Here is a 23,197-nt window from a genome sequence, read left to right on the forward strand (position 1 = left end):
ATGTGGCAGGACTGTGGAGCTGTGATCTGATCCTGAGGGAGATATCCGTGCGTGGAGTGGCGGGATGTATGGAGAGTGATCCTGAAGAGGGTGTCCGAGCCTGGAGTGGAAGCTTTCCGTGGAGGTGCAGGAGTAGGCATTCAGCCTCACTGTTTTATAAAGGTTTAGCATAACTTATTTGCTTTTACTCTATGCCTCTATTAATAAAGCCAAGTGTCCTGTTTGCTCTCAGCAACCTTTTCAAACCTTGATCAAAAAAGATTGGTGGACATTGTCTCATTCTTCCTCCCAAACTGTATTACTTCACAATTCTCTGTGTAAAATTTTATCTGTTGTGTGAAAGCCCATTTTACCAGTGTGTTTAAGTTCCTCTGAAGTGTGTTACTGTCACTGGCATCGGACGAAATTCACGAGCATTCTTTGATGCTATCTCCGTGGAAAGAGCAATCTTACACACTAGCTCAAATTGGGATTTTGTGTGTTTAGTATCTTTTCTCATCCACCAATATAAGCACAAATCTGTCTCATAATGTACGGTCTAAGAATGTGCCAATGTTGCAATGTGGTGATAAATTCTTCACTGTCACAATGTACTCACCAACTGTTTCACTACTTTTCTGATTTCTGGATCCACGTTTGTAGCTTTCCGTGATCTCTAGTGGCTTAGGGTTGAGCCTCACTTCAACGAAGAAACGGAAAATTATGATTTAAAGATTACACTGTCAATCATTCACATCTCTGTCTTCTCCTGAACTTCGAGTTCAAATTTGTTTGTGAAGTTGATTCACACGTTAAGACAGCACAGTCTTTGTCTTTGTGAAGGAAGTGATTTGGGAATGGCTGTTTGAAACAGTCCCTTCCTGCACAGAAATTCAGTGCAAATACTGGATCACTCACAATTTCCTTGAGAGAAATTTGTTCACAATCGCATTCGACACGGAAACTGCCTCAGCGTTAATCTCACTGAAGCAGAATGTGACCGTGTTGTATGTTTCAGAATGTTGGAGCCGTTATTTGTCGCTTTTAACCGAGACTGGGAGGCAGGGCAAGTTTGATCCGAGGTTGGAATATATTATCATTCAGGAGCAAGAAAAATCAAAAGGAACAAAATAAGAAAACCTAGTCTCTGGATTTGAGAATCTGTAGATCCGCTTTGGGAAAGTGAATCAGAGCAGAATGAAGGGTAAACTGTCCAGAAGAGATGAAGACACAGCTCAGTCAACACTTTCCCCTGGTTTATGATGCTGGAACATTCCTCACACAGAAATGATTCAACCCAATGACAAACATTCTTACAGCTGATAATTTATGCTACTGATTTAAGGACTGTCTCATGTGGTTACCGAGTGACGACGAGAAGATATTAAACTTTGTTCTATTCAATCTAGCTGTGATGAAGTTTGAATTTTTCTACCTTTTATAAACAGTATTTGAAGGGTCTCGGTAACAATGTTCAGTGTTGATGAGAGTGGGGTCTGGGTGAGAAGCTGCTGAGTGTGACAGGGTCAGGACTGGATGCAGGAAGTTCTCTGACAGTCTCCCTCTATCTCTCTAATGGGTTTGAGTTGATTTACGACTGGTAGCTTTTATTTTCCTTTTCTTATTTAGAGATACTTCACTGAAACAGGCCCTTCGGCCCACCGAGTCTGTGCCAACCAGCAACCACCCATTTATACTCATCCTACATTAATCCCATATTCTCTACCACATCCCCACCATTCTCCTACCACGTACCTACACTAGGGACAATTTACAATGGCCAATTTACCTATCAACCTGCAAGTCTTTTGGAGGTGGGAGGAAACCAGAGCACCCGGCGGAAACCCACACAGACACAGGGAGAACTTGCAAACTCCACACAGGCAGTACCCAGAACTGAATCCTGGTCAATGGAGCTGTGAGGCTGCGATGCTAACCATTGCGCCACTGCGCCACTGTTGTTGTTTTGATAAATGAAGGAAGTTCCCTCCACCCATTTTTTTTGGACAGACAGTGTGGTATAAGGATGTAAAGGGTTAATGCTGAAGATAGTGGGATCAACCCCTCCCACTGTCAGAGTGATGATGTAACAGTCACATGAGATGAAGTTTGGGAGAAGAGAGAGCAGCACCAAAGATGCTAGCTTAGCAGGCTTGATGAGTGTGTATAGAGTATTGTGTAAATTAGAAAAGAGTTCTTAGTTCTTTCAGCAGGAACTGTGTCCAGAAAATATCGACAAACACACAATTTTATTATTCAGGAGTCGGAACACAGATATTAATTCCAAGTGACAGTTCTGGGACCAATTAACAAAAAAAGTAGAGAATAATATTACTCACTGATTGAAATCCCCCAGTGAGGAGACAGTTAAACAGGTGATCTGTTGGGGCATCCTTCGATCCAAGGTTTCAGCAACATTTAGTCTCCCTTTTTGGTGAAATTCTCTGTTATTTGCAACTTTTTTTTATCAGCTTTCATGGGCGAGTGAAAAAACTGAAAAAATTGAACAGTTCCATCCTTTCTTTTCTTCCTTCGTCTCTTCTTTCCATCAGTTTCTCTTTTCTGTCCCAGATCAATATAATGATGAGAATCCCAATTTAATCTGTTGTTTCTGGTGTTTTATCCATTCCAATCAAAATTTCAACATTCCAATCAAATCTATTTGTTATTCCACAGTGTCTCTCCATGTGTTTTATTCTGTTGTATTCTCTCACAGTCTGTTTGATGATCAATGTTACATCTCACTCTCTGTTCTGGTGAAGATCAGAAGCAGTGATATCTGTTTACCCCACCCGACAAGTCGGCCTGAGGCTGTGTCTCTCTGATCATGTGGAGTTAAAGCAATTCTTCCAGTCAGTTAGTTCAGTTGTCATTTCATGAGAAATTCGGTCATCGTGACTTCGTCAGTGACCTAAAGGTTCAGGTGTCTGAGTGATGTTAATCATGATGTGATGAAATGATTGTATGTTCCAGTCTTTCCGTGGTGGGTTTTCACACTGAGTAGAAATGTGTTGGACATGGTCTGGAAATGTTTCACATCGCTCCATTCCCAACTTCATTTTCATGACAGAAGATACCCACAGCCAGAAACTGTGCTGAACGTGACAACGATGCCGTTGCAACGGACAAGGTGGCCGAGAGGTTAAGGTGATGGACTGCTAATCCATTGTGCTCTGCACACGTGGGTTCGAATCTCATCCTTGTCGCTAGTTTGTGAACTGTTTAGTTTATGTTTGGGGAGTTTCTGTGCAAAGTCAGCCTCGAAACCTGTTCTTGTCCATGTCCAGACAGTGATTCCAGAATTGGTTATACTTTATTAAAATTGAGACAGACAATTGGAATTCTTCACCCAAACTGCACTGGAATGAAGATCAAATAGGGATCACGAAACGGAGCAGGATTTTTCCTCCCCTCCTTCCTTCCATCTTTACTTTCTCTGGATTTGCACCAAGTGAAAGACAAATGGGAAAAGCAAATGGCGAGGGAGCAGATGCAGAAAATTATCCTTTGGCAAGAAATTTATTTTCAAATCTTCTTGATAGATTAAGTGAGTGAGCAATGCTTTGGCAGATGGAGTTTAAAATGAGGGGTCATCTACTACCTACGATAGATCAGAGTGTTTTTTTGTAAGAGGTGAGATGTTAGAAACGGCGGAGGAGCAGAGACCCGAATACTGAATTAATAAAAGCTAGTGGACTGGTAGAAAATAATGTGAAAAGTGAACAGAATATGAAGATTGGAACTCATGTTGCAGTGATATAAAGCTCTGTGCTCCTGAAGTAAATGTCCAAGCCCAGATTGTGGGGAATCTGTGGAGATTGATTTGGTTTTTATTCATTCTTGGGTGTGAGTATCGCTGAAAAGGCTAGCATTTATTACCCATTCCTATTGCCGTTGAGAAGGTGGTGGAGAGCTGCATTCGTGAACTGATGCAGTCCATATGGTGCAGGAACACCCACAGTGCTATAGGGGAGGGAGTTCCAGGATTGTGACCCAACAACAGTGAAGAAATGGCGATATCGTTCCAAGTCAGGATGGTGAGTGACTTGGTGGGGAACCTGCAGGTAGTGAGTTCCCATGCATCTGCTGCCCTTGTCCTTCCAGGTGGTAGTGGTCACGAGTTTGGAAGGTGCTGTTGAAGGATATTTGGCGAGTTGCTGCAGTGTATATGGAAATGGTACACACTGCAGCCACTGTTTACTGGCTGTGGAGGGATTGAATGTTTAAGGTGGCGGGTGAGGTGCCGATCAAGTGCGCTGCTTTGTCCTGGATGGTGTTGAGCTTCTTGAGTGTTGTTGAGTGGGATGTATTCCATCACACTCCTGACTTGTGCCTTGTAGATGGTGGACAGGATTTGGGGTGTCAGGAGGTGAGATACTTGCTGCAGAATTCGTAATCTCTGACCTGCGCTTATAGCCACAGCATAGATGTGACTGGTCCAGTTACGTTTCTGGTCAAGATGTTGATGGTGGGGGATTTAACGATGATAATGCTTCTGAATATCCAAAGGTAGATTTTTTTTCTCTCTCATTGGAGATGTTCACTGCTTGGCACTTGTGTGGCCAGAAGGTTGCTTGTCACTTATCAGCTCAAGCCTGAATGTTGTTCAGGTCTTGCTGCTTGCATGCACAGACTGCTTCAGTATCTGAAGAGTTGTGAGTCATCATCTAACATTCCCACTTCTGACTGATGTTGAAGAGAAAGTCGTCAATGAAACAGCTGGGATGTTTGGGTCTAGGACACTACCCTGAGAAACTCCTGAGGCAATGTCCTGGGCTGAGATGATTGGCCTCCACTAACCACAACATCTTGTTTTGTGCGAGGTATGACTTCAACAAGTGGAGAGTTTACCCCCTGATTCCCATTGACTTCAATTTTGCTTGGGATCCTTGATGCCACACTCACTCAAGGGCAATCACTCTCACCTCTCCTCTGGAATTCCACTCTTTCATCTCTGTTTGGACCAAGCTGCAATGAGATCATACGAACAGAAGATCAGAAGAACTAGTAGCAGGAGTCGGCCATTTGGCCCCTCGAGCTTGCTCCGCCATTCAATAGGATCATGGCTGACCTGATCATGACCTCAACCCCACTTTCTTGCCTGCCCACATAACCCTTGGCTCTCTTGTAGATAAAAATCTTGAAGACATTCAATGACCCAACCTCCACTGCTCTCTGCGGTAAAGAATTCCAAAGATTAATGACCCTCTGAGAGAAGAAATTATTTCTTAAATGAAAAACCCCTAAATCTGAAACTGTGTCTCCTAGTTCTAGATTCCACCATGAGAGGAAACATCCTCTCAGCATCTACCCTGTCAAGCCCCCTCAGAATCTTATATGTCTCAATACGTTCACCTTTCATTTTTCTCAACTCCAATGAGTATCGGTCCAACCTGCTCAACTTTCCTCATAAGACAACACCTTCATCACAGGAATAAATCCAATGAACCTTCTCTGAACTGCCTCCAATGCAGGTATATCCCTCCTTAAAAAAGGAGACCACAACTGTCCACAGTACTCTAGGTGTGGTTTCACCAGCACCATGTACATTTGCAGCAAGACTTCTCTACTGTTATACTCCATTCCCCTTGCAATAATGGGTAATATTCCATTTGCCTTCCTAATTATTTGCTGTACCTGCATGGTAACTTTTTGTGATTCATGTACGAGGACACCCAGATCCTTCTACACCGCAGCATTCTGTAATCTCTCACAATTTAAATAATGTTTTCCTTTTCTATTCTTCCTACCAAAGTGGATAACCTTACATTTCCCCACATTCTACTCTGTCTGCCAAATTATTTCCTGGAGCTGAGAGACCCTGGCAGAACCTAAACTGAGCATCGATGATCAGATTATTGCTAAGTGTGTGGTGCTTGATAGCACTGTTGGTGACATCTTCCATCACTTTGCTGATGTTTGCTCGTAGACTGATGGGGCGGCAATTGGTCAGATTGGATTTGTCCTGCATTTTTTTTTATGGAGAGGGCACACTTGGGCAATTTTTCACATTGTCAAGTAGATGCCCGTGTTGTAGCTCTACTGGAACAGCTTGGCTGAGAGCGCAGCTAGTTCTGGAGCACAAGTCTTCAGTACTAGAGCCGGAATGTTGTGAGGGCCCATAGTCTTTGCTGTATCGAGTGCCTTCAGCTGTTTCTTGCCATTATGTGGAGTGAAGCGAATTGGCTGAAAACTGGAAGCTGTGATGCTGGGGACCTCAAGAGGCCGAGATGAATCATCCACTGAGCAATTTCTGACTGAAGATGGTTTCAAATGCTCCAGCTTCACCTTTTGCACTGACGTGCTCGGCTCCACCAACATTGAGGATAGGGATGTTTTAGGACCTGCCTCATCTGGTTCGTTATTTAATTGTCCTCCACCATTCATGACTGGATACCCAGTTTTTCAGGGCAGTGCCCTAGGCCCAACCATCCTCAGGTGTTTCATTGATGGCTTTCTCTTCAACATAAGTGAGAAGTGGGAATGTTCGCTGATGATTCACAACTCCTCAGATACTGAAGCCGTCTGTGCCTGCAAGCAGCAAGACCTGAACAACATTCAGGCTTGAGCTGATAAGTGACAAGCAACATTCTTTGATCGGATCCTGAGGGAGATATCCGTGCGTGGAGTGGCGGGATGTATGGAGAGTGACGCTGAAGAGGATGTCTGAGCCTGGAGGGCAGAATCTGTGGAGAGTGGTCCTCAAAGGATGTCCATGTCTGGAGATTTAGGATCTCTGAAGGGGTTCTCCGAGCCCGTAGTGCTGGGATCTATGGAGAGTGATCCTGAAATGGGTGTCCGAACCTGGAGTGGCAGGATCTGTGGATTGTATCACTTCACACTTCTCTGTGTAAAATTTCATCTGTTCTGTGAAAGCCCATTTTACCATTTTTTTTAAGTTCCCCTGAAGTGTGTTAAGATCACTGGCATAGGACAAAATTCCTGAGCATTCTTTGATGCTATCTCCAAAGACAGAGCAATCTTTTACGCGAGCTCAAATGTAGGATTTTGTGTGTTTAGTATCTTATTTCACCCACCAACATAAGCACAAATATGTCACGTAAATCTTGTTCACTGCAGTCCCTGCTGCTGTTTGCTGCCTATATTTACAGACTTTAATCTCAACCTCGTCACCATGTTCTCTAATATATTCAGGGGGCATCAGCAGAGAAAATGTTCACCAAGCATGGCATGTGCAAGGAAATGTTTATTTATGTCATTATGTCATGAACATAATATACAAATTTTTACATGTGTGAATCATCAAGATGTGTCTGAATAAATGGAACCCCGTCACAATAAACACTGTCACCTTTCAATGTTTAGCAGACAGGTTTGACGGCCTGATGTGTGTGATTCCCATATTAATGTGTTTGTACAAAGTTCGGGGAAAGATGAAGATATGAATAATTTACAGGGAAATCTTTTAAACATATTACCACATCTCTCACTCACAAAGTTCTGCAAACACATGGATTCCAAATTGTCGACAGGAGTAGTGCCGGAGGACTGGAGGATAGCAAATGTTGTCCCCTTGTTCAAGAAGGGGAGTAGAGACAGCCCTGGTAATTATAGACCTGTGAGCCTTACTTCGGTTGTGGGTAAAATGTTGGAAAAGGTTATAAGAGACAGGATTTATAATCATCTTGAAAAGAATAAGTTCATTTGCGATAGTCAGCACGGTTTTGTGAAAGGTAGGTCGTGCCTCACAAACCTTATTGAGTTTTTCGAGAAGGTGACCAAACAGGTGGATGAGGGTAAAGCCGTGGATGTGGTGTATATGGATTTCAGTAAGGCGTTTGATAAGGTTCCCCACGGTAGGCTATTGCAGAAAATACGCAAGTATGGGGTTGAAGGTGATTTAGAGCTTTGGATCAGAAATTGGCTAGCTGAAAGAAGACAGAGGGTGGTGGTTGATGGCAAAAGTTCATCCTGGAGTTTAGTTACTAGTGGTGTACCGCAAGGTTCTGTTTTGGGGCCACTGCTGTTTGTCATTTTTATAAACGACCTGGATGAGGGTGTAGAAGGGTGGGTTAGTAAATTTGCGGATGACACGAAGGTCGGTGGAGTTGTGGATAGTGTCGAAGGGTGTTGTAGGGTACAGAGGGACATAGATAGGCTGCAGAGCTGGGCTGAGAGATGGCAAATGGAGTTTAATGCGGAGAAGTGTGAGGTGATTCACTTTGGAAGGAGTAACAGCAATGCAGAGTACTGGGCTAATGGGAAGATTCTTGGTAGTGTAGATGAGCAGAGAGATCTTGGTATCCAGGTACATAAATCCCTGAAAGTTGCTACCCAAGTTAATAGGGCTGTTAAGAAGGCATATGGTGTGTTAGCCTTTATTAGTAGGGGGATCGAGTTTCAGAGCCACGGGGTCATGATGCAGCTGTACAAAACTCTGGTGAGGCCGCACCTGGAGTATTGCGTGCAGTTCTGGTCACCGCATTATAGGAAGGATGTCGAAGCTTTGGAAAGGGTGCAGAGGAGATTTACTAGGATGTTGCCTGGTATGGAAGGAAGGTCTTACGAGGAAAGGCTGAGGGACTTGGGGTTGTTTTCGTTAGAGAGAAGGAGGAGGAGAGGTGACTTAATAGAGACATACAAGATAATTAGAGGGTTAGATAGGGTGGATAGTGAGAGTCTTTTTCCTCGGATGAGGATGGCAAACACGAGGGGACATAGCTTTAAGTTGAGGGGTGAAAGATATAGGACAGATGTCAGAGGTAGTTTCTTTACGCAGAGAGTAGTAGGGGCGTGGAACGCCCTGCCTGCAACAGTAGTGGACTCGCCAACTTTAAGGGCATTTAAGTGGTCATTGGATAGACATATGGATGTAAATGGAATAGTGTAGGTCAGATGATCGGCGCAACATCGAGGGCCGAAGGGCCTGTACTGCGCTGTAATATTCTAATTCTAAAAAAAAAAAAGAACCTGAGTACAAAATCATCTAAAATAAACACAGCCAGAGAGACTTGCAATAACCTGCAGCTCAGGGAAAGTACATGATGTTATGGAAGGGATTTTGTTTCTTTTAAAATATTTTTTGAAGAAGTCATAATCAAACTGAATAAATGTAGGACCAGTTCTTTTTCAAGAGGGCACCAAAAGAACCAATTTGGCAACTATGTTTACTGGTTGTCACATGATTCAAGTTAAATATAGAGCAGAAACCCTGGTAACAGGGAGAAATGTGGACAGTGAAGTCAGTCATGCCCCTTGATTGGACAAGCTTGGCAGCAGCAGCGCAAACCTAAGAAGGCAGAGAACTCACAACCTTTGGTTGTCGCAATCAGTGTGTTTTACCTGCTGGAGTGAGCAGCTGATAAAGTTAGCCTGAAGAATCATCAAGGAAGGAGAGAAGACCACAACCCAGTTTGTTTTCCAGAAAATCTTTAAAAGCCCCTGAGAAGTCTACTGAGTTAATTCATCTTGTCGCATGTCTTTGAAGAAGGCCTGCTAAAATTAATTCTCAATGCCTTCTGAAAAGAACTGTTCTAAAATACCCTAGTGACCTGTCTACGTATACTCGGAAGTTAGACTGTATTCCAGTTTTGCAGCAACATATCTCATCTGATGATTTCTTCAAAAATGAGCAAATAAACAGCCCAAGAGGTTGTTTTTGTCTGTAACAGAGTGCTGAATTTAAAAAAAAATCCCTTTTATTTTTTCAGCTATCCGGTGTGTGTGTGTGTGTGTCTGTGTGTGTGTGGCTCGAAGATAAAAAAAAGGACTTTAAAAGTTGGTAAAGGTGAAAAAGGAACTTTTAAAATTTCCACCTGTGTGTTTATGCTTTACTTCATGACTAGTTAAAACTTGTTCGACAATAAATGGATAATTTTGTTGTTCATTAAAGAAACCTGGTCAGTGTCTTCTATTCTGGGAAAAATAGAGTATATGATTGACCGTATCAGGATGTGGGAAAAGTTCACATAGATGTTGTGACCTGTGGAGCAGTGGGATGAGAATAAAGAGTGCCCTCCTCTGCCCTTAGATGTCACAGCACTTGTGTTCTGGCTCAGTAGCTTAATTGGTTCGAGTATTTGTCTAATAATCAGAAAATCTTGGATTCATATCCTTGCTTCAAAAATTTAGCTATCAATCATTTACATCCATTTTCTTGTGAACTTTAACTTTTCTTATGAATTTCATTCACAAAAGAAAACAGCTCAGTGGTTGCCTTTGTCAAGGATGTGAGTTTGAAATGGCTGTTCCTGCTCGTACAGATGTTCAGTGCTAATATTTCAATGGCAACTCAATCCCCTACAATTTCTTTGAGAGCAATGTGTTTGCAGTTGCATTTAACCTGGAAAACAGCTCAACATTAATCTCACTGAAGGAAAGTGTGACCGTGTTGTATGTTTCAGAGTGTTTGTGCCATTTTGTGTCTCTTTAAACCAAGACTATAACACGATGCAAAGGGGAGGGTTGATCCGAGGTTTAGAATATATTATCATTCAGGAGCAAGAAAAATCAAAAGGAACAAAATAAGAAAACCCAGTCTCCATATTTAAGAATCTGTAGATCCCCTTTGGGAAAGTGAATCAGAGCAGAATGAAGGGTGAACTGTCCGACTGCCCAGAAGAGATGAAGACACAGCTCAGTCAGCACGTTCCCCTGGTTTATGATGCTGAAACATTCCTCACACAGAAATTATTCAATCAATATTTATCTGCCAAGTCGGTCTGAGGCTGTGCCTTTCTGATCATGTGGAGTTGAAGCAATTCTTCCAGTCAGTTAGTTCAGTTGTCATTTCATGAGAAATTAGAAGTCATCATGACTTCGTCACTGACCTAATGGTTCAGGTGTCTGAGTGATGTTAATCATGATGTGATGAATTGATTGTATGTTCCAGTCTTTCAGTGGTGGGTTTTCACACTGAGTAGAAACGTGTTGGACATGGTCTGGAAATGTTTCACACCACTCCATTCCCAACAGGCCATGACCTGATGTGATGGAAATGTCATTTACTTACAGAATCTACATTTCCATCATTGCACATTTGGATGCACAGTCAGGATCTGAGCTGAAGGTGACCATCCTGCCCAAATTTTCATAGAGGCAAAAAAGACATCTGATTGGTTGCTGGCACAAAGCTGGGTGATGAGGTGTTTGAGAGGTTAAGATGATGGATCATTAATTCCTTCTGTTTTACATCTATGAATTTGAATTCCATCTGCATCAACTGTTTATAAAATGTCCAATACATTGTTTCTTTGTAATTCACCAGCTTTTGCAGAAAGTAGGACTTAAGCTGTTGCTCTACCTGTTAGAAAGATAGTCTAAGTTATTCTGAAGCCATCTTCCAATGTCATCTACATGGAAGCAGGATTTTAAAGGATAAGATGTAGTTTTTAAAAGTCACTTCAATCTTACTCGAGACTTTACAAAGAAGCCAGGTAAATCTTGAAAAAAGTCATATATATTTAGAGATCTTTTAAAAGCACTTCAATCTTGTTAATAAAAAGTCAGATGTAAATTTAAGAACTCTGATAAGGCCTTGCTAAAAAGTTACATACAATTAAGAAACAAAATACAACATTTAATATGTCTGAACTCCCTCTGAAAGTTGACCCCTGCTGCTGCCGGTGTCTTCCTGGAATAGTGGAGCTGTTGTGTCAACAGAAAAGTCCTTCCCGAGCAGCCCTGAGCCTGTTGGTACCGGCTCTAATCCAACCCAGGTAAAAATCAGGGTACATTGTGGGCAATGAGCCCAAATTGCTGAACTACAGGTCCCTGTCACTTTAAAGAGTGGGCTGGTGCGATTATGATCAGAGGCTCCTTCTAAGCACATTTCTCACCACCACAACTTCCAGATGCTGGTGTTAGTGTGTGCATGTACCGGCAGTTGCAGTGGTGTTCAGACCCTCAATAGCAGTGGAAGTCTGAGTTCACCGCTATTGGGGCTGTAAAATCCAGGCCAATATCGCACAGTCCTGTTAGATTTGCTCTCCCTCTGTACAAAATCAAACTCCACACATTGTCTTTCACTCACTCCTGTTTCCAGCCCTGATGGTGCAGAAATCCCCTCTCAAAGGTACACAATCCAGTTGATTTCTGATCAAATACCTCCTTCGTCATTCAATAGAGGAAACAGAGACATGAACAGGAGTCAGGTGCAAGAAAGTTTCACCAACAGAGCAAAGAAAGGCACCAACAAAAGTCACACCTACTTTCCAAATCATTTCACTGTAATATACTTTCACTTGTTTTGTCGGATGACTGCAATAAATCTGAAAATGAGCACCATGAGGTTTGTGTTCACTAGTCACTTGTTCCCCTGTGTTTGTCTGTCGGGTTTGTAATTTAATTTGTATTGGATTTTGAAGAGAATCTCTTTTCAGATGATTGCACATCGTACTGTGTTTAAAGCAACTAACTTGTAAAATGGAAGATCATGAATGTTTCAATACCTGTGTGACCAGATTCTTCCAATGCTTTTCAACAGCTAGATTGATGATGCTTGTAATCTGTATCCTGTGGAGAATGGGAGAGGAGAATAAAAACATGGTGCATGAACAGGACAGACTGTATAAAATGGGAGCACAGAAATACTGCCACCTCATTGAAGGTTCATGAGATTTATTCAAAGTCAGACACCTGCCCACAATGAACAAGTGAATACATTAATTGTCCACTTTCAATCTAAATGGGACTGAGGTTCCAACAGAGAAGTTTTCTGGAAAATACCTGCTGCAGTTTTAAAATTGATGAACTGGAATATCTTATACTAACTTTCAAATAACTGGAGTGATTGCATAGTTCTCATCGTGGAGAGAAGGAGTTGTTTATAAATATAAGCAGAAAGACACATTTGTGGATTGGTGAATGAACTTTATCTTTCTGAAATGTATTTGTCCATTGGTTGCAGGTCACTGGAAATTCTTTTTTACATTTCAATTGTAGCAGCAGCAGTTAGCAGCAAAATGTCTGATTAATCAGAGTAGTGGGTCTGGGAAACACTTAAACAGCCGAGACCCTGTAAAACAGAGCTCCAAGTAATAGTTTAAATAAGGCACTGAACTGACAGAGCGGTAAAGGCCTGCTCAGGTCAGGAAAAAACCCGACCCGAACCCAACAGAACCACATTGGACCCGAGCCCGACCCGGCCCGAGTATCTCCATTTATTCCCGCGCCCGAACCGACCCGCGCCTTACCCGACCACCGGAATGTTCACTTTATCTACCTCCCAATTCCGAATCTGCAGGAAGCTGCAGCATGAGCGCAATGACATCATAGAGATGCTCACTTGCTCACTGCGCAGACTCAGAGTTTCCCTCCTTGATGACCCGGACTCCCGGCTTTGGTTGGCTTTTCAACTTTTGACACTTATTAAACTCAACTTCCCAGCAGAGTTAAATGTAATACTTACTGTGTGTGTCACACCCGGACTCAGTCCAACCTGGACCCAGCCTGACCTGAACCTGGCCTGACCCTACACGAGTCCAAAAGCCAGACCCGGAAGAGCGACCTGACATGACCCGAACCCGACACAGGTCGTCGGGTCCCGTCGGATTCAGGTCGGGTAGCAGGCCTTTACAGAGTGGAGGTCAGATGAGGATTGAATTAATTTCAATCACTGAATCTAAACAAGAAGTAAATCTGTCAGGAATGGAAGACTTTGCTTTATGTGTGAGCTTGTGGCACAACGGTAGCATGTCTAACTCCCGATCAAAATGTTGCGTGTTCAAATCACATCAGGCTCAGTTGTGTTTTGCAGCAGCTCAAGTTCCTGGATTTTATATCAGAAGAGAGTTCAATCTATTGGAATGTTCAGTGAATGGTTGAATTTCAAGATCAACTTTAATAGATTAAAGTCCTAATTTCAGGTTCCATTTCCATGCTCAGTTCTTATTTCACACTGTTTTATATCAGAACAATGTTTCAGGGATGTGATGTGTCCATTGTTTGTACAATTGCTCTGTCACCCAGTGTGAGAAATAAAACACAAACCGCCCAGCGTGCGGCTCAAACCCATACCTGGCTCTGTCTATAGGCCACTTAGTTCAGTTGGTTAGGACGCAGTGTTGATAACAACAAGGCTGTGGATTTGATCGCCAACTGCGCTGTCACATGGCCAGTCAATAATTTGACACATTTTTGTTACACTTAAAACCCAACTTTTAGATACAAACAAGTTTACATAAAATGTCAGCGGGAATTTATTTTGAATAACATCCATTGTATCTTTGTCACTGGTCTGGAGTAACACAGAATTCTTTCCAATTATCTTCCGTTTGCTGATAAACATTGAACTCGTGGCTTGTTGTCGTTAATGGTCACGAGCAACAAAAACAGACAGAGCAAGTCTGACCGCCCAGAGATGTGGAAAAGGCTTCAGTTTGGGACAAATGCAGCAAATCAAATGTTCACCCTGCCCCGAGAGAGTCAAAAACTGGGGATAAGGACACAGGGAGATAGAGAATAAGCTAGAGCAGGCAATGTAAATATTTCCCATCCTTGATATCTCTCTATTCGAATCCAGCCTTCAGAGCTGGGTAAATAATTTCAGTGTAAATTGTGCAATTCGAGAGTCAAAACCAAATGGCGATGCAGAATAAAGGAGAACTGCCAAAACCCCAGATTGAACCAGGGATCTTCAGTCTAACACTCTCCCAACTGAGCTATTGCAGTCACACAGGCTTGGGATGATAAGTGGCAAGTAACATTCGCACCACACAAGTGCCAGGCAATGACCATCTCCAACAAGAGAGAATCTAACTATCTCCCCTTGACATTCAATAGCATTACAATCACTGAATCCCCCACTATCAACATCATGGGGGTTACAATGGGAAGCCATACAAATAACGTGACTACAAGAGCAGGTCAGAGGCTTGGAATCCTGAGGCGAGTAATTACAGTGCAGCTGTTGGCTCCACCCCAGGGGCTGAATTTGTTCTGTAAACCATGAAGCAGCTTCCTCTCAAATCCCAGGTTTATCAATAAATCCTCTTACAAAAGCCCCAAAGTGTGATATATTCCTCTCACTCATCCATGACTCTTGACTCCCCAAAGCCTGTCCACCATCCACAAGGCACAAGTCAAGAGTGTGATGGAATACTCTCCACTTGCCTGGATGGGTGCAATTCCAACTCAAGAATCTCAACACCGCCAGGACAAAGCAGCCCGCATGATTGGCACCCCATCTGCAAACATTCACTCCCTCCACCATCGACCCACAGTTGCAGAGTGTGTACCGTCTACAAGATGCACTGCAGCAATGCACCACGACTCCATAGACAGCACCTTCCAAACCAGTGACCTTTACCACCTAGAAGGGCAACGGCAGCAAATGCAGGGGATACCACCACATGCAAGTTCCCCTCCAAGCCACACACCATCCTGACTTGGAACTATATCGCCGTTCCTTCACTGTCGCTGGGTCAAAATCCTGGAACTCCCTTTCTCACAGCACTGTGGGTGTACCTACCCCACATGGACTGTAATGGTTCAAGAAGGCAGCTCACCACCACCTTCTCATGGGCAATAAATGCTGGCCTAGCCAGCGATGCCCACATTGCATGAATGAATGAATAAAAAAGTGAAGTATCCCTTGTGTCATTGTTTTGGTAGAAAATATAACCCTGGTGGAATTGCCCCTCCCAATCACACCTCACTTCATAGAACATAGAAAATGGAGAAAATTTATGGCACAGAATGAGACCATTTAGCAATCGTGTCTGTGCCAGCTGAAAAAGAGCGATCCAGCCCAATCCCACTTTCCAGGTCTTGGGAATGGGATCTGAACAGATCTCAGAGCTCACATTATGTGAATGTTCTGTTGAAGTATTGGTGAGCTGATATACCAGGGGAGATTCACACTGTTAGACACAGTGTGAAATACATTCAAGTATTTATAAAACATTGTAACATGTGAGTAATATTCCCCATTGATTTCTCAGCACTGATGGATTGTGAAGTGGGAGACAGCCAGAAGTCTCACTGATTCACACTGACCATGAGCTGAAAATGAAATGAGATAAAGTTCAATCTTCAGCAGCGAGTTGCTGCAGAGAGGTAAGAGCCCTGAATCAAGGAGAGACTTCCTCATACTGCTGTTGAATCTCATTTCAAACACTCCTTGAACTCTTTGCCGAGGAATTCAGAGCTGGAAAATGCCTGTAAAATCAGCCTAAAAAGGAAATAAAAAACACCCACCGTGGGCTCAAACTCAAAAACTTGAGATTCAGAGTTTCATGCTTTCATCGACTGAGCTCACCAGGCCTGAGACAGTGTCCCCGTCCTGTCTGTTATTGGACGGTGCAGCTGTTGGCTCCACCCCAGCGGCTGAATTTGTTCTGTAAACCATGAACCAGCTTCCTCTCAAATCTTAGGTTTATCAGTAAATCCTCTTAAAAAGCCCCAGAGTGTGATATATTCCTCTCACTCAACCAGAATAAAAGTTACATCTTTTGCTCTTTTTACCTTCCAAACATTGACTTCTATTTTTCTCAGCATTTATTTCTCTCTCTTTTTTATATTGTGCATTTCCTAATAAACATTTCAGTTCAATTATTTATGAGGGATGAAATGAACAGAAGAGATTTTCTGCAATGGTCCCAGGGGTGTGGGACAGAGCGAGTGGTTCAGATCTGGATTACACTGCCTGAGTGTGCTGGAGGCAGATTCAATCGTGGCTTTCAAAAGGGAATTGGATAAACACCTGAATAGAGAAAATTTGCAGGGTTACAATGAAAGGGCAGAGGAGTGGAATTAGCTGATTTGCTCTTGCAAAGAGCTGTCATGGACATGATGGACTGAATGGTCTCCTTCTGTACTGTAACCATTTGATTCCTTGATTCTAACTCTGTCAAAGTTGTTCTGAACTTGCTCTGCTCCAAGGAGAACAACCCCAGCTTTTCCAGTCCGAAGTTATGAGGAGCCATGGGGAACCCACTGTGAACCTTCCTCCAGACAGAAATACAACTGTTCACCACTACACTGTGACCCAGCTGTTCACAATGTACATCAATGATCCGGATGTGGGGACCAAATGAAGTATTTCCAAGTTCGCAGATGACACAAAACTAGGTGGGAATGTGTGTTGTGAGAAAGATGCAAAGCGGCTTCAAGGGGATTTGGACACACTTAGTGAGTGGACAAGAAAGTGGCACATGAAATATAATGTGTAAAAATGTGAGGTTATCCACTTTGGTAGGAGGAACAGATGTGCAGATTATTTCTTAAATGGTAAGAGATTAGAAAGTGTAGATGTACAAAGGGGCCTGGGTGTCCTTGTCAATAAGTGACTGAAAGCTAACATGCAGGTGCAGCAAGCAATTCAGAAGACGAATGATATGTTAGCCTCTATCGCAAGAGGATTTGAGTATAGGAGTAGTGAAATCTTGCTTCAATTGTATATAACCTTGGTTGGTCTGCAGTTTGGAATACTGTGTGCAGTTTTGGTCCCCTTACCTTAGGAAGGATATCATTGCCATAGAGGGAGTGCAATGAAGGTTCACCAGACTTGTTCCCGGGATGGCAGGACTGTCCTTTGAAGAGAGATTGGGGAAACTGGGCCTGTATTCTCTAGAGTTTCAAAGAATGAGAGGTGATCTCATTGAAACTTACAAAATATTTAAAGGGATAGACAGGGTTGATGAAGTATTTCCTCCGGTTGAGGAATCTGGAACCAGGGGACACAATTTCAACAGAAGGGGAAAGCCACTTAGGACAGAGACCAGGAGAAATTTCTTTCCTCAGTGGGTTGTGAATCTTTGGAATTCTCTACCTCAGAGGGCTGTGGAAGCTCAGTCATTGAGTATGTTTAAAGCAGAGATTGACAGATTTCTAAATACAAATGACATAGGGGATATGGAGATAATGTGGGAAAAAGGCATTGAAGTGGATGATCAATCATCATCATATTGAATGGTGGGGTGGTCTCGATGGGCTGAATGGCCTACTCCTGCTCCTATGTTCCTATCAGTCTGTAAACTTCATACCCATTCTGTCATTGTCCCTTTTATTCCATGGGCTTCAGTTTTACTGGCAGTCCAGTATGTGACATCATCAAGAAGGTTTTCAATAAGTTAAATAAGGAGAAATTGTTTCCAGTGGCAAAAGGGTCAGTAACCAGAGGATGTATTTATCAGGTGATTGAGAAAAGAACCAGAGGCGAAATGAGGAATGATTTTTTATACAGTGATGTGTTGTGATCTGGAATGCACTGTCTGATCAGGACTTGAAAGCAGATTCAGTAGTAACTTTGAAAAGCAATTGGGATAAATACTGGCAGGAAAAATGTACAGATTACAGGAAAAAGCTGAGCAGCAGGACTAATTGGATAGCACAACCAAAGAGACAGCACTGACACAATGGACCAAATGGTCTCCTTCTTTGGGTATCAGTCTATGGTTTTATGAACATAATGTTGATACAATTCGCTGAGTTGGAAGGGAAGTGAACCCAGATTCCGGGTATTCTAAACACCAGACGCAAACCAACTGAACAAGCCTGTTGTTTAATCTCTGTTTTTCACACCAGCTTCTCCTCGCTCTTTCTGTGTTTCCAGCCTGGTCTGTTCCTCTGACCTTCATTCCTGACACTTTATTGAGAATGGCCAATTGGGATGGAAGACATTGGAACGGATTTTTCTGTCGGAGGCTGACATGGAGGGCAGACGTCACACATCCACACGGCAAGAAGGCATTTCAAGTATTTCTGAGTCCAATTGTCAGCAATTTTATTCACTGGATCCAATTGGACTAATAGCACACGGGAACCACGGGGCTTCAGAGCCTCGCCTGGTTAAAGGAGGTGACTGGGAGGTGGGAGCTGAGTGTTGGCTTCACTGGGAAGCTGTCTGGTGAGGTAGCGTAACTTGGCAGCAAGGGTGGAGGGGGGAAGGGCATCCGGAATCACTGTCAGGAGTGGGTGCCAATGTGCCAGCTCTGCAGGGGGAGCTACACCAGGGTGCCATTGAGGCAGTGCCACCTCAATGAGGGTAAATGTGAGTGGGTAAAGAGTGAGGTAAATGTGGCTGGGTGTTGTTTACTGTGAAGGCCTTGCACTAAGGGAGGGGCAACCTGTCATGGGCCTCATTCACCCTGGATTCGAGGCTCCCATTGAGGAGGAGTAGAGAGGGAGGGAGGGAAGGGCAGGCACCAGCAGGGACACCACAGCAGCTTGGGGGCCCACAGGAAGGCCAGCCTCGAACAGGAGGCTGGAGAAGGGGGCAGAGGAACACGTCAGCCAAGGTTCAACTACCTGCAGATGTCCGAGTGACAGTGTCTCCACAGACTGCACCTCTCCACGGAGGTTGTCACTGATCTCTCTGCCATGATGCAGCTGTGCCCCATGGGACTTGGTGGGCACCTGATGCCACTGAACTTCTGGATGACCAGATCATTGCGGGGATCCACTGGAGATATGTGTGGAATCTCACAGTCTGTGGTGAATCAGTGCATCAAGGAGGTCACCAATGTCCTCTTCAGGAGGGCCGGTGACAATGTGCACATCGATCCAAACAGTCAGGCTGAGAGGGCTATAGGATTTGGGGCCATCGCTGGATTCCCCCAGGTGTAGGTGTCATCGAATGCACCCATGTGACCATCATGGCTCCTGCAGACCAGCCAGCAGCCTTCAACAGGAAGGGCTTCCATTTGCTCAGTGTGTAACTGGTCTGTGACCATCACAAATGGATCCTACAGGTGTGTGCACAAATCCCGGGAAGCAGCCACAACGCCTGCATACCAAGGCACTCCCAGGTGCCAGAACCTTTCCGTGGCCCCATGCGCTTTCTGAGATGGATCCTTGGAGACAAGGGCAACCCAGTGAGGACATGAGTACTGACGCCTGCGAGGAATCCACACAAGGATGCAGAGGAGAGGTACAACACCTGCTGCGGGTCAACCCGAGTGACCATCAAGGAGGCCATTGGTCTCCTGAAGATGAGATTGAAGCGCCTGGATTGTTCCAGTGGAGCCCTTCAGTATGTCCCAGCGAGGGTCTCGTATATCGTGGTGGTTTGCTGTGAACTGCACAATCTGGCATTACAGAGGGGTGAGGTGTTGACAAGTGAGGATATCATGGAGTGTGATGGCTCCTCTGATGATGAGGATGTGGAGGAGGATGCTGCTCAGGCAGTGCCAGATGAAGGACCTCAGGCACAGCAGGAAAGCCACCATGAGATACACACAAGGGAGACACGAGACACCCTTATACATTCACGTTTCCTTTGAGCCTTACCACCTTCTGGAACAAAGGCAATAAAGCCTTAGCTTTAAACAGCCCTGTTGTCACCTCTTTCCTTCTATACTACAGCGCCCAGGTACACATCGCACACTGGCAAGGCCGAAGCTTTGTGAACTCAGGGCTTGGTCCCTCACTTCCAGCCCCTTGGGAGGAAGGGTTTAAATGAAGTCCCAAAGGGCATCAACAATAGGAAGGAGACATAGTGAGAGAACATCATTTCTTTATTCTGTGTGACACCAAACACAACCCTATCCATCTAGAATGTACATTCACCCGTGAACCCCTCAGTGAATCTAGGTGCTCTTCTTAAATCTTTTTCGGGTGCTCCTACGTGGTGCTCCCCCTGCTCTGGCAGCTGAGGTGGAGACAGGCTGCTGACCTTGCTGCCCCATGGCTTGGGATGACATTGGTGGCCGTGTTCTGGCTGCCTGAGGCCTGGAGGGCCCCGGCACACTGAGGGCCTCCTGCACAGGTACAGGGACCCCCCTCTGTCATCGAGGGTGATGGAGGCAGGCACTGGCGTCACTGGTGTCACTGGCAGAGGGACTTTCGAGCTACTGTCCACACCAGGAGCACCCTGAGAGGAGACCCCAGATGTAGCAGCCAGCTGCTCCTCCCCCTTATAAGACACACTTGTACCTCCCTGCTGACCTGAGAGGGATGTGGACCTGGTGGAGACTTCAGGTGCCTCGTCCCCCCTCTCACCTTGTCACCGCTGGATGGAGCTCATGGACAAAGTGATGGAGTGCAGGTCTGCGAACATCTCTGGCAGCCACTGATTGATTGGCTGGATCTGGCTCTCCATGAGAGTCACCAATCTCACAATGGAGGAAGCCAGACACACCCCCACCAGAGACAGTGCAGCACCCAAGGCCTGGATGGACTCCTCCACCATCCTTGTTTGGGTACACATAGCCTCTGGCAACTCTGCCAGATGTTACCTGACCTCTCGCTGCAGCTGCGGTATTTCCCGTGTTGCTGGTGACACCAGAGGCATGTCATCAGCCTGGGGCTCAGTGTGGGCCTGGCCTCCCACAGACCACCAACTGTCAGTGGCCTCGGCTAACACAGCCTCCGTCAGCTTCCCGGGCCTGTCTGTGATGTGCTCATCAGTTTGCGTGAGCGTTTCTGTTCTGGTGGAGGGTGCAGGGGAATGATGTGATGGCGCACCATCTGAGGCTCCCTCCTCCTCCTCAGATGTGTCCGGCTGTCTCCTAGTCTCTCCAGCTCTTTGCTTTTGTCGTTCATCCGGGCCTTCATGAGAAAACAGGGACATTGAAGGGTTAGGGTCTGCCCATCGTGACATTCCAACCACCCCTACTGTGCAGCTCCATTGACGCAGTGGTGAACAGATGAGCAGTGTGGCTCCTTTGCAGCAGATGCTCCCTTGTGCCCCAGGAGATGTTCACTCACTCTCTTGGGTAGATGCCCCTGTCTCTCCATCAGCTATGGAGCAGCTGCTTTGCTGCCATGCCTGTTCCATGGCCTCCTCCTCCATCGGGATGAGGACATGGAGATAAGGCACTCCACCGCCAGTCTTGACACGCTCTTTCCAATTGTGGGATGTCTTCTCCTGCAGCCACTATGATGAACAAAGTTAGTCTCCCAGCTGGGACAAGCCCAACATCTCTGATGGTGATAGTCCAGCAGTCCATGATGTGGACACACATATGCCTCCTGCATGCGGCACCTGTTGAGGGACTGTGTGAGGTTATATAATGACTGACGTGTGCCTCTCCTGCTGCCCTTCCCCAATACACATGACTGGGTGGTCACTCCCTTTCCACTAAACATTCCCTCTCACTCTGCCATATGCAATGTACAAAAGGTCCAAAGTGTTTTGAGTTGTCGCCTGAGCAACCTGGATCAGGTCATTGAACCACTTCCTGCACTGGATCCATGTCCTGGGGGTGAACCCATGGCTGCTGACCTCACCTACTGTCTCCAGCCAGATCTGCTTGGTCAGGTGGACAGGTGTCCACCTCCCATCCCTGGGGAAGAGGATCTTCCACCTTTCTCTTGCCACCTGGAGGAGAACCTGCAGGGAGGCATTGCTAAACCGTGGGACCATGGTCACGGCAGGCTCGCATTCAGCTCCTTACCCATCAGGCAACAGAGGCAGCAGAACGGGTCCTGGGGCATCAGAGGCAGCAGAACTGGTCCTGGGACAGCAGAGGGCTCTCAGGAAGACACTCCTTTAAACCAGGCAGCAGTGAATGCAAGGCTGGCAGCCCTTTAAATGTGGTGCCAGCACCTGCCGTTGTGTCAGATGTCGGTGCCATCGGCACCTCGTTCCCTGCCTCTGGTCCTTGTTTACATGGGCCCCACGCCTCCCCTTCATTAATTGGTCTGCTGCTCCTTGATCGGAGTCGGTCGGCCACATTTCATTCATGTGGTGACGACACCCGCTTCCGGTGCCTCTGCCGAGAGCCGCATCGTTAGTTTAAAATTCAGCCCTTGGGGTCAAGAGTGGAAAATCTCCCCTCTGATTCTCTCTACTTAAAATGAAGGAGACACCAAATTAAAACTGATGAAACCAGGGATTGTATCCTGGTTCTTCAATCTAGTGTTCTCCCAACTGAGCTATTCCATCCTCACTGTGAACTCATCTTCATTGGAGACAAATATAACTCCAGGCGGAATTTCCCCACCCGTTCATTCCTCACTTCAGGGGAATGGGACCCGACCAGATCGCGGAACTCAGATTATGTTAATGTTCTGCTCTTGATATCTTAATATGATCTTGCGTTTGAGCCACTTTTAATCAGGTTCACGGACAAATTCTTCTATCATCCCTTCTCCCACATTCTCTCTCTCTCATTCATTCTTTATTCCTCACAATCCAGAAAGGGTTAGGAATCAGAGCTCACTCCCAAAACCTCTGCACACAGACCTCTGTCTGTCACCCTGTTTGCTCCAAGATCCAAGAGACCAGTCAATAAATTACACTCTTTATAACACAGAAAGCTGCCTCACAGTGTTGGACACAGAGTTAAATACACTGAAGTCTTTTGAAAAAAGT

At 45.0% G+C, this 23,197-nt stretch overlaps 1 non-coding gene across 1 annotated transcript; it reads left to right on the forward strand.

Moving 5' to 3' along the window:
* The first annotated feature begins 3,103 nt into the window (after positions 1-3,103).
* On the forward strand, positions 3,104-3,185 carry trnas-gcu (transfer RNA serine (anticodon GCU)). The gene has a single exon. It is a non-coding gene; the product is annotated as a tRNA-Ser (tRNA).
* Positions 3,186-23,197: the final 20,012 nt, after the last annotated feature.

This window comes from Heterodontus francisci, unplaced genomic scaffold (genome assembly GCF_036365525.1).
Source record: "Heterodontus francisci isolate sHetFra1 unplaced genomic scaffold, sHetFra1.hap1 HAP1_SCAFFOLD_278, whole genome shotgun sequence".
In the NCBI taxonomy this organism is placed as follows: Eukaryota; Metazoa; Chordata; class Chondrichthyes; order Heterodontiformes; family Heterodontidae; genus Heterodontus; species Heterodontus francisci.